Source organism: Austrofundulus limnaeus, unplaced genomic scaffold (genome assembly GCF_001266775.1).
Source record: "Austrofundulus limnaeus strain Quisiro unplaced genomic scaffold, Austrofundulus_limnaeus-1.0 Scaffold48, whole genome shotgun sequence".
Taxonomy (NCBI): domain Eukaryota; kingdom Metazoa; phylum Chordata; class Actinopteri; order Cyprinodontiformes; family Rivulidae; genus Austrofundulus; species Austrofundulus limnaeus.
In genome coordinates, this window is record NW_013952450.1 from 70,565 (window position 1) to 82,660 (window position 12,096).

The 12,096-nt window shown below is 38.4% G+C and overlaps 1 long non-coding RNA gene across 1 annotated transcript; it reads right to left on the reverse strand.

Moving 5' to 3' along the window:
- Positions 1-3,533: 3,533 nt before the first annotated feature.
- Positions 3,534-8,817, reverse strand: LOC106517328 (uncharacterized). The gene is made up of 3 exons (XR_001310195.1): positions 8,689-8,817; positions 6,752-7,026; positions 3,534-3,798 (listed from the first exon to the last, which is right to left on the reverse strand). It is a non-coding gene; the product is annotated as an uncharacterized LOC106517328 (long non-coding RNA).
- Between the last annotated feature and the right edge of the window lie 3,279 nt (positions 8,818-12,096).

Consider the following 12,096-nt stretch of genomic DNA (forward strand, 5'->3'; position numbering starts at 1 on the left):
TGGGGTGGGGAGGTGTGCTCTGTGATGAGGAAGTTCGACTTAAAGACACGTCCCAGGGGCGTTTCTGGTCCCAAAAGGCGTTTCTGGTCCCCACCTGTCGTTTTGCTCCTCAGCATGGCTTTCTAAAAACGCTGCAGGATTTCTCAAACATGCATGAATGAGTCAAAGCAAGGCTTTGGGCATGTTTTTATGAGAGTATAACATTATAAGATGAAAAAACTCAAAAAAGTTGATTTTACATGATATTGCCCCTTTAAATCAACTGCTAATGTTAATTATACCATAATTATTATTATGAGTATTATAATAATAAGTATTATTTTAGATTCACATCATGGTTTTGATCTAAATGTATCTTGTAATATTTCCAAATTATATTATTTTGAAACAGATGTGCACAGATAGATGTCAGGTGWTGAGTACGTTCCCTTTTCCCTCTGAACCATGTCGAACTGTTTTATACAGTGTACCATCATGGTGAATCATGGTTTCACTTATTGAAAAGCAAACAATATACCAGTGCCCTAAAAGCAATGTTGCCTTCACACCCTCCCTTCACCACACCCACACACACCCTCACACATGCATGCAGTACTCCTGTGCAGTGCCGCTATAACGAGCTTCCTCTCCTCTCCAACTCAGCAGAGAACCGGGTGATGTCTAATCCACAGGTATTTTACCTCCTCAACCTCAGATGTTTTAAATTTCACTTGCATCAACTTGATGTAAATTTGTCAATCTGTGTTTGATCACTCTGTGGCCTTCGCAATGAACCTGGATGTGTGACACAAAAAAAAAAAAAAGGAATTTTGGAATTGAAACTGAATTAGAAGTGAAAGTGAAAGTAGTCAAACTAAAATTTTAATACAATAAAACACAATTTCAAAGCAAAGTAATTCAGATTCAAACCATAAATTCCCTTTCACTTTAGTGAAATTCAAACCAGTGCATTTAATTTCAAAGTGTGCAAATACCGATTCAGTCTGACCGATTCAAATTTAGTTTCTAATTGCACGAGTTTCTTCCCACATCACTAAGGTAATACTCTAAATGTGAAATAGTTTCATAGTTTCTCTTTTTTGTCACTGGATTTAGTGCATTCATTCCACTATTAGTCAAGAAAACTAGTAATCTTTGATTTTAGTGCGGAAAGAGTAGAAAATCAACTTTAATTATCCTTTTTTATTCTCTTCTTATTTTTAAGTAAAATAATGTTGTTTAATTAAGGCCTTTTTTTTAACCTGATTTGCTGAATTGCAATAAATTGTACCTATGAGAAATAATAAATGAAAAAGTTAATACTGAAGACAATAAGGCAAAAGAGATGAAAGCTAAGTTATGTAGGTTCTAAATGCTACATAAAGTTTTCTTTGGAAAAAGGTCTTTTGCATTTAGAGTTTTAAAAGAATAACATTTTTTCAATAAATATTGACAGAAATCGGCCCTTGGCTCGAACTAAGTTCTGAATTCCTTCCCTGTTGTGTTTGACCCCCTTTGTGTTGTTACATTTTGACCATGACAGTCAGTTGAGTCTTTGTTGTAATTCATTGCACAGACCCCTGTCACCAAGCAATTTYAYCYAAATAAACATCATATTTCATATTGTTGRTTTCAAAATAAGTGGTCTTCACCTTAATGGCAATAATATTTTTAAGAATATTCTGGTCATATTCACATTTAAAAACTGAAAAATAATTTCCGTGTCTTGCATTTTAGATATCTTGCACTTCTTACTTTGACATGTAGAACTGGGACAGTGTGAACATATKAGGTTTTAAGACCTATAGTTTATGCAACACAACCATTGGTTCTTTGTAAACACTTATGTGACAATCAAGTGTGAACTGCTAAAAGGTTTTCATTAAAGTCAAATCTCACAGGATCAAATGAGATTTTGGGCACTATGCAAGAAATATGCTAATTTATAGAATTCCACATTAGCTCAAACTCTTGGCAAAACMTGGGCCAAAGTTTGCCTTTATATAAGCAAAAACACTTCTAGTTCTTTAGAATTGTGGAAACTAATCTGAGACTAATTGGAGATGGGTTCTAGACGATTGCAGCAACTCTGTGACTATTCTGAGTGAAATCTCGGCGTGCACATTTTTCAAACCTGTTCAAACTTCTTGCAGCATGAGGCCCTGCAAATTGAGCCAGAGGTAATTGAGAACTTTTGCAAACTTTTCAAAACATTTCGGAAGCTTCCTCCTTGTGAATTCCATTCGCAATTTGTCTCCATCAGCTAGTGAGATCCGAGCTGAACTGCAGATATTTTGACAAAAATAGACACTGTTTACTCATAAGCCTTGTTTACCTTCTACTCCTGACCCTTAAAATAAACCCAACATGGCTCCTTTCCCCAGCAACCCAGAGGGCTGCAGGTGGTCTGTGTGGACACCTCAGTATGCGTTGTGACCTGGGTTCATAGGTCAGACCCTCAAATGACGATCTTCCTCGCTGCCTCTAATTGCCCTGTTTATTTTTAGTCCACAGTGGGCTGTGTCAAGCTATTAAAAGAAACATGAACATGAGGCTGTCTGCTAATTACTGTTGGGCCAGGAGACCCTCACTTTCTCTGATTGCTACCACATGCTAACCCAAGGAGGAGTCTCATCTGTCATCCTCAGTGTCTCTGTGTGGTTTTTCTGTTTGCAAAGCAATGTTGGATACAACATTGAAGCACGAGGGTGTTGAAATATCTCTGGTAATGCCCTGAATATGGAAATGTTGGATTGCATCTCGTAATTGCACTTCTTTCTTCCGGTTCAAAATGTGCTACAGCAACAAATTTAGACTCATAGCAAACATAGTCACAAGGAGTTAGCGTTACATGGAAAGATAGAAGACAACAGTTGGAGCAGATAGTGCTGGGGAATATCAGAGATTTGGGTTCAAACATTTAAGGAAGCACTAAGTAATTGGYTCGATTTGGACCTATTTGTGGTCAGAAGGAAGGTTGAAATAAAGCAGCAGACTAGGTCGACTTGCTGAAGTTGTGAAGTTTACAAAGGTTTGATTGCAGTAGGAAACTGAGTGTGGGGATTAGCCCATTAGCCTGGGCAAACACTGCATGTCAAGGTTTAGTTTCAGCAAACATTATAAAAGGTAGAAATTTGTTAACAAATGAACATAAGTGGAACTGAAGGTCTAGAATTCTATGAAGAATCACATAACCTGCTTGAATGACTTGAACAACTTTCTGCTATCAAGTAATGCTGGTTTTGGAAGCCATTTTTGAATCAGGTTGACTCTAAACATAAATTTGTTGTGAATGCACATCAAATGATTACTTTCTGTAAATATAATTTAAAAAACTGTGATAATGTGTATTGTTATAAAAAGTTGGCTATGTTGGTTTACTTGAATTGGTTTCACTTCAAAAGTTAATCAGCTGCTGTTCGACCAAAGATAGTCTGTGAGTTTTGTTCACAAAATGTTATTGATTGCCCTACTTTTTGGTGATGGGTAATCATAACATAAACAYTTGATTCAAAATAAATGAGTACAAAACAATGGTTAATTTCCTTTTTTTATTTTACATTTAAAACTGGGATGACTTTTTAATTTTCAGTTCAGTTTCAAACGGGAAAGAACTTTTGCAACTTTTGCAACTTTTGATGTTTCTCGTCTTGCCTTAGTTTCAGAGTGTTTTTGAGGGGACCGCTTCATGTCGGTTGTAAATCTGAAGCTGTCAGGAAGGTGTCTGGATATTGTCAGACACCACAGGCCCACCCGACTCGCCTCGCCCTGATGGATTGAGTTTCCTCGGCACCTCGATGCACACAAACCTGCAGCTTCCTGCAGAAACAAATCACCAAATGGGCACAAATAGATATTCACTTGAGAGCAATGCATTATATTATTGAAGCCTTTAGGTGGCAATTATGTGTTGTCCTGTTTCCTGAGCACTTTGGTTAYATCAAAGGCTGAGCCTCATGGGCTGACCTGTTCACTTTCTGCAAAAGAAAAGCCCTCAAGCAGAAGATGGCATAGATTTGGCAGTTTTTGAGTATATTTGGCATGACTTTAGCTTAATTTGCATGATAAAAATGTAGATTGTGAAGCAGGAAATTTGTTTGGATAGTAAATACATCTTTAAGTTGTAGTTGGAAACATTACAAACTTTATCTCAGTCCAGTTCAGGCTGATGTTTTGACAGTAAAATCAGGTCTGAAAAAAATAATGGGTTTAAAACGTTTCCTCTCACAARGTTGGACACTTAGTGTTGAAAATGTCTTCTTTGTTGTTTATCAGATGATAAACTGTTGTCTTGGTACAGTGAAGTGCTCTATGAGAGTTTTTTTAAAATTTATTTCTTTCATACATGTAGTGAARATATTACAGTTTACAACACACTGATGAACATTGGATTTATTMAAATCAAACTGACACCAGCTGAACAATGACAAAACAAAATTGTCATAGAAGAGAGACTAAAGAGTGAAATTATTATAACCTGCAGAGAGATGGATGTATTTCAGCAGCATCTGGCAATAATTTTTAATAATGGCTGCTAAMCCTGGTTATCTGGACCGAGAAATGTGGATTACTCTTTTTTTATCTCAGCGCTGGAATTTCAAACTCTGCGCTTTGTGAAAGCTTTCATTTTGGAAAAAGTTTCAGCTTTTTCTTTGTTTTTTGAGTTTTACTGAGCTAACACCCAGCTGTTGTCAAGATCGGAAAATCTGGACTCTGTCACGAGCGTTTCTAACCACTGTTGCTGTTGTTTGTCTTTTCACCGGAGTGTAACATGGTGTGACTGTTTATGGTTGAGGTAATGTTTAAATGTGCCGTGCACATGAACAGTAAAATTCATTGCAGCTTATTTTCTTTCTCACAAAGCACATTTTGGTGCAAATCACAACTTTGCACCTATTTTATGTATAAAAAGGTTTGAACAATGTTTTTCTTAATAACTACATAAGAATTTGGTATTTTTAGTTAAAAAAGGGACAAGTCCTTATTTATGTAACAGCTGACACCCCTAATGARCTATCTATTTCTTTATCAGAGCTAGTTAGCAGCTAGCAATRGGGACCTCCACTCAAGCTATTTTTAGAATCCTTCACCTTGTGCATACTAACTATGGTAGCACCTCTATTGGTTATAACCACAGTGCACCGCTTTAGCTGTGCTTAAACTTAAAGAAATTCGGGAAAACAATGAAACTCCAAAGGTAGGACCACAAAACATTGTGCCGCAGTACTTGTAACATTGACTCAGGACACAGTCATCATCCCCACATGGAAGGAGTATTTTTATCACTTTTCCCAAGTGAAGATACACCAAACAACTAAATGTTTAAATTTTATAATGACACAGCTATTCTCTGCCTCATTTCAGACACATCACACAACCAGCTACAAACAGTAGGTCCAAATATTTGCTCAGTGGTGTGATGAATACTTTCTGATTCTTAATGTCCAAAAAACACATGAACTGATCTTTGACCTGAAGGCAGTTGGAGACCACTCACCGGTGGTCATCCACAATCAAGTAAYTGCCCAGGTAGACTCCTACAAATACCTTGGAATACAAATTGACAATAAACTTTTGTGGACTGGTCAGGTTGAAAATATCTGCAACATGGCAGCAGCAACTAAAGTTTTTAAGGTTCAGGGCCTTTGGTGTCAGTCAATGCTGTAATAGAGAGCATCATTAGGTATGGCCTCTCTGCCAGGTTTGGTAAACAAATTCAGGCCAAACTCAGTTGTCTTACACAAAAAACTATGAAGATGATGGGAGTCAAGCAGAATCCCTCACTTCAGACTGTTTTCAATGAAACAATCAACAAACAGGCCCAGAAAAATCATCTCAGACCCCACTCTTATTCYTCATTCAGAGTATCAGTTTCTTCCTTCAAGTCGGCGTCTCAGAGTTCGCTCATGTAGACTGAACCGCTACAAGAACTTATTTGTTCCACTTTCTATTAAAGCCATAAACAGTAACAAACAATAAATTGTAAGTTGTGACTTTAGGTAATGGTGTTTGAGATTTTCATCTACCGGCTCGCACAGGCATCCTAGCAGCTGGCCTTCATCCACCAGCTCTCACCATTAATTTTAACAGATAGTCTTCATTCACTAGCTGGCAGTCCCTCTACACCTCTCATCTTGACATTCATTCTGCACTCAGCTGATAACGTGTAGCTTTGACTTAAATCTCAGCCTCTCTTTTGGGGGGACATAGAAAAGCCCTCACCTATTTATGTACTCCTAGTTTGTCGGCCATCCCTATTAYGTGTCGTCGTTCTCATCATCCCCTAAATTGCCATTCAGGTCAAGCTAGTTTAATGTGGCCTCATCCTCCTCTCRGCTTCGGCCTCTWTTTGGTGGATTAAATCTCCTACCCCTAACTTAAAGCATCTCATTTGAGATTAAAGCTTCACTCAGCGCTCTCGTCCTCTGCCGGGGTCCGAGCGCCAAACTCTAATGCCATTTATGTCGTAACGTTGTTGGTCCGGTCATGTCAATAAACCTCCTAAAGTTCATTCTGTCTCATGTGAGTCTTTCCAGGTTGAAATGTATTTATTTCTCTTGAAATGTATTTATTGTAAAGGGCTTTGTGTGTGTGTGTGTGTGTGTGTGTGTGTGTGACTGTTGTGGTTTTGGATTGTGTAGCAGTCAGGGTCTGTACTCAAGACAAATTACCTTTGGCACAATAAAGTTAATCTTATCTTATTGACCTTTAGTGTTACTTTATGCACTGAGTAATAATATTTGCTTTCATATATAGGCTACAATCTACATACCTGAGCTTGTTTGACAGTTGTGGTAATATTGACTCTTCAGGGTGTGGATTGGGTGTCATCCGCTCGCTGGAAGCTGTGGGGCTCATGTGATGTCAGGCCGTTGGTGTAACTCTGTTACCACCCAGACAGCTGCTGCTGGAGCCCCAGGCCACCTATGGAACCCCTCTGCACAACAAATCCACCTGGAGGTGTGCCTCATGGTACTCAGCTCCTGAGAGCCTTGCAGGCAGCTGGAATGCTGGTTTCGAGATCTGCTCCAACACCAACACGGAAATCTAGGGAAACCAACATTTGAAAGCAAAGCTCATTAAATCAGTCACACTTTTTATGTTTGCCTTCAATGTGCTGCCACTGAGGAGGCCCTCTGCTAATAAGGCTGCATTAAGTTATCCATACACTAGAAAATAGAAAACTGCTGTGTTGCAGTTGCATTGGTTTCACATTGTTGAATAATAGCCAAACCACTAGAGCATAAAAAAAAGCTTACAAGGCTGCTGGATTATAGCATGAAACTCAAGACTTGAGTGCTCCAGACCTGGTCTTTTTCCAAAATGTTCAAGTAGAATCAGCAGTTTGCTTCTCCAGGACACTCCCTCTACCATGTCCTAATCTCCCTGAGAAACCAAGGTGCGACTCCTGGGTGAAAGGGTCGCTGCCCCCTCAGCATTCCTGACTTGGCAGGGGGGCAAGGGTTGGGTTGAAATAGAGAAGCAGAGTGAAGCATTGAGGTAAGCAWGGGCATTGTTTGTCAAGGGGAGGTGACTAGCTGGGTATGGTCATTTGGCTTTTGTAAGTTTTCTGTGTCATTGTTGGTCAGACTTCACTGAGCATTCCTCCTGGCTCTGCGCTGAGTGTGCAGTGAAGAAACGTACCAGAAAGAGGGGGAAAAGTGACAAAACAAATGGGTTTCTAAATCTTAGGGGAAACAATGGAAGGTGTCCCCCTTGAGCCAATTTGGGCTTTTGTGGCCTTTAGGGCTTTGAGTAGAAAACCACTTGACGCAAAGACATGTGAGCGACATAAGAAAAGTCAACCCTCAAAAGCAGTCATTTAAAACTATATTTACCTCTCAAATTCACCTTTAAATGGAATTTCCAAACAAACTTAAACAGGAAATATGTTTTCTGTGAAAATGCAGCATGAGTCATTAGSACTGAATGACTTATTTAAAGGTTTTGAAGAAATTGAAATGAGCTTTTAAAGTCAGGACAAGCAAAACACGAGCTAAAATGAGCAGAACAATGAAAAGATACAAGAGCAGAGTAGACACTAAAAGCTAAAACACACAAAACAGTGGATAAAAGCTAAAATTAACTGAACATTGGCAGAAAGCTGATAAAACAATAGCAAAAAGCTATATGTGGCAAAACAGTAGTTAAAAACTACAATTAGGAAACTGTGGTCACCATCTAAAATGACCAGAAAAGTTTCTAAAAGCTAAAATGAGGAAAATCAAAGTTAAATGAGGAAATATTGTTGCAGAAAGCTAAAGTTTTCCCAGTTGAAGCTAAACGGAAAATATTAGCTAAAAATAGGTAAAAGCTAAATGGAGCCTATAAAGACAAAAACAGAGCCAGTAAGCTGAAGTATTGTATATTTGGGGGAAAAAAACAATGTTTAGAAAAAAATTGAAGAAATTATTTTTATGGGGAAAATGTTTATAAAAAATTGAAATCTGAAAAGTATAAAGTTACAAATACCAAAAGTGTGGTAGTACTGATTGATTTGATATTTAAATAATTACAGTACAACTGCACAAAATATGTGGATGTAGTTAGAAAGTGAAAACACAAAAAAAACCTATAAAAAATGCTGACTCAACATTCACACATTTTTTTAATTCTACCATATTTATTGTAAACATTACTTATTAAGACAACCTAATTTTATATGTAAAACATAAATTAAATATTTAACCAACAATTTTCTTTACCTACTTTTCATTTTCTGGTCAAAGGGTGCTGGTGTCTGTCTCCAACAGTCACTGTGTGAGAGGTGGGGGATACCCTGGGCATGCATCCAGTCCATCACAGGGACACATGGAGACGACAACAACAACCCTTCACACTCTCACTCAAACCTAGGGACAATTAGAGTTACCACCGAAMTTAACACACATGTTTTTGGTCTGTGGGAGGAGACTGGAGCTCCTGGAGAAAACCTACATGTGCACAAGGAGAACGTAAAAACTCTACACAAAAGAGGCCGCAAGTCCAAGACAATCCTGTGACCTTCATGGGCAACAATTTTAACCACTGCCATTCCATACAAACCTGCTTCATTATACTGGAAAAAGGGGATTTCTACAAAGCTAATCCAACAAACTGAACAGCAGTTACAAACTAAAATCCATGAAACTGAAGATTTTGTGTCTCTTTACTTAAAAGGTTTTCAGCTCGTCTCAAAGGTGTGATTAATCCAACAACTCCAAAGCTTTTACTTTAAGCAGCTTGGAAACAAAAAGTCATTAGCGTGCCTAAAGCGAATTAGCTAATCAAGCTTCAGACAAAATCATCTCTGTATTTTTCTGTTTTTCAGCTCATATTCCAGAGCAGATCTTCTACAACGTTTCCAGCATGACATGCTCAGCTCATCCCTCTCAGGGTGTTTCTTTTTTTTTTCTTCAAAAGATTACAGGTAAACGGGTTGTTTTTGCCTAAAGCCTAATGTCACTGAACTATGGATGCGTTTGAAGTACTAGCCCTTCCACAGCCCTGCGAAGCAGTTACATATTTGAGTATGAGGCAGGATCAGTCATTTTGCCGCTGTTATCACTACCAGTTTGTCATGTCTGTTGAAGCTCAGGTAAAAAGGTCCGCCGAAGGTTACTTTCCTCGGGTGAACGCTCCTCCCTCAGGTTCTGTCATTGCCATTTGGAAAAAAAAAAAACTAAACGAGTAACTACTACAAAGTAAATGATTTTAAGTACTTTGCTTCATAAAAGAGACATAACTACTCAGTTGCCTGTGCATTCAATAATACTGTGCACTTATCTACTGTTTGCATGCAGATATTGTCTTTTTTTTAAAGTTGCATGCTGAGAGTTTCCTTTGTAGAAAAACTGCCGAAGCTCCATCCATCAGATAAAAAATCTATTTTTTTCGGGGGGTGAGGGGAGTYGTGCACAAATATAGTTAGAAAATTTCGCTCGAGGCAAATGTCTATGCAGTTGCCAGGCGGAGATTTTTCAAGTCAGACCCTGGAGAACAGATTATGACTAATGAGGTCCAACTTAATGTGACTGGAGGAGGCAGCTGGCGAGAGGAACAGGCCTCGGTTTGAGCCTTTATCATGGGATCTCTTCACGAGCCAGACTGAGGGACAAACCCACAGGAAATACATCACAGCTGACGCCAGGCAGGCACGTCTGCTTTCAAAGTCAGCTACACGGACTTATAAGGAAATCTGGTAAAAGAAAAAGACATTTGGGGGAAATGTTAGCTGGTTACTTACAGTTAAATATTTTAGGATGCTTATCCTCTTCAGTTCACATGTAATCAAGTATGAATRTAAAAGCTTAACCAGCATTCACGCAATATTTTTACTTTGACTATTTATTCACTTGTAATTTCATGTATTTGTGTAAAATAATRTTTAGAAGGCATAGCTATTAAACGGAAATGCCTTTTTTTACATTCATTATCAGAGATGTWTAAAACTTGTGTAATCTTTAAACGCTCATGTTTCAGATGACTTCGARCTAATGATGCACCAAGTTTTAGTTTAATATGAATAAAACTGACTGAGCTGTATTATGTGTTTGATTATCTGTGGCAGCCACCGGGTCGACTCCAAAAGGTAATCACTTATAGATGTAGTACATCATCTAATTACTGAAAATTTCATTAAAATCCATCTGATGCATTGTGAAATRTTTTGCTAAMAGACAGACACACGAAGAGACAAGTATTACACGATCACTTGCCTTTCGTGGTATTTGGTATAAAATCAGTTAAATGTATTCGTGCTGAGAGGTTCGGTCCCCTGCGTGCAGTTTTGTTGTCCCCTCCTGCTGTTTTATTGAAACCATCTGATGTTGTGGGTGACAAATAGAAATAAGTTATCAGTAATTGCTGTGCGGCTCTGATTCTGTGGCCCAGAATCAATTATTATGACTCCCCAGCGTTAAATCCCTGGGTTAGTTTAAACACAAGCTCCCTATAGGTAAATCATCAAGACTAATTGAGACCTGGGGAGCTTGGCTGAAGGTGTTATTTGGGTGTACCACAACCTCTGTTGGATGTTTTGCCAGCACAGATGATGATATTTACTGAGATTTTCTTRACGCTGTGAAGAAACTGTGCCGGGCATCGTCATCGCTGTGACAGTCTGGACATTACATTTTTCATGAAAGTCCCCCAAATCCTGTGTTAGAGTGATGATGAAAGAGCGGCAGGTGTGGGAAGAATCCAGGACCCACCCAGTTTGGCCTCCCCAACCCCCCTCAGCCAGCTAAGCTGTTACCCATTGTGTCCTGGTGCTGAAAAGGAGCAGAGGAACAGGACAATTATGACATTATAGCTGGGTGGTTGAGCAGCAGTCCCAGCTGGTGGAAGCAGAAGGGAGGTATGGGCGAACGCAGAGCGGCTGCTCCCACAGGAAAGCAATCCACCACATGAGAGTCTACGTTCTGTCGTCATCAGACTCTGTTTAGGTCGTTAGATCAGTTCATCAGAGACAATCAGATCCAGTCTTTGATTTCAACTGTTAAACTAAGTTTAATCCTATTTTTATTATTGCAAAAGGCAAAGTAAAAGTGGACTGATCTTCTGGAAACTCAACAAAGTTGTTATTAGATGTACAGATTACCTTTTGGAATCACTTCACTTGAAGACGCTCACCACAACATATTGACTTTAGGCAGCAMAAAAATGGATCTAACTCAAATTTACAGATTTTGAGTTTAATTTGTTAACACTTTTTTAAAGATCTTTTAATCGTTGTAATATAATTCACAAGTTTTAGCTAAAGCAGCTTCAATTTTTGTCTTTTATCGACATAAAATGATCTGAATTTAATACTCGGGCATGAAAGACAGCAATGCAGTAGAGAGATGTAAATAACACCTAATTCATCACCAGGTTGAACTTTTGTGGAGCTTTAAATAGAGATGTCTCATGAATATTTCAAGCAATTTTCTTTATTTTGTTCATTTTGACTGCTGATACTGTTTCCTAAACATAACAAATTTAGCTAAATATTCAGCAATTAAAAAAACACAATGGACTGYACCAAATCTGTGACACTTATAGTAAAAAAGTTGACAGAACTTGACAAATTACAATTGGTGGGCTAACATCAGATGAAAATATRTTCCCTGATTTGAGATTGATGAGCACTTCAAC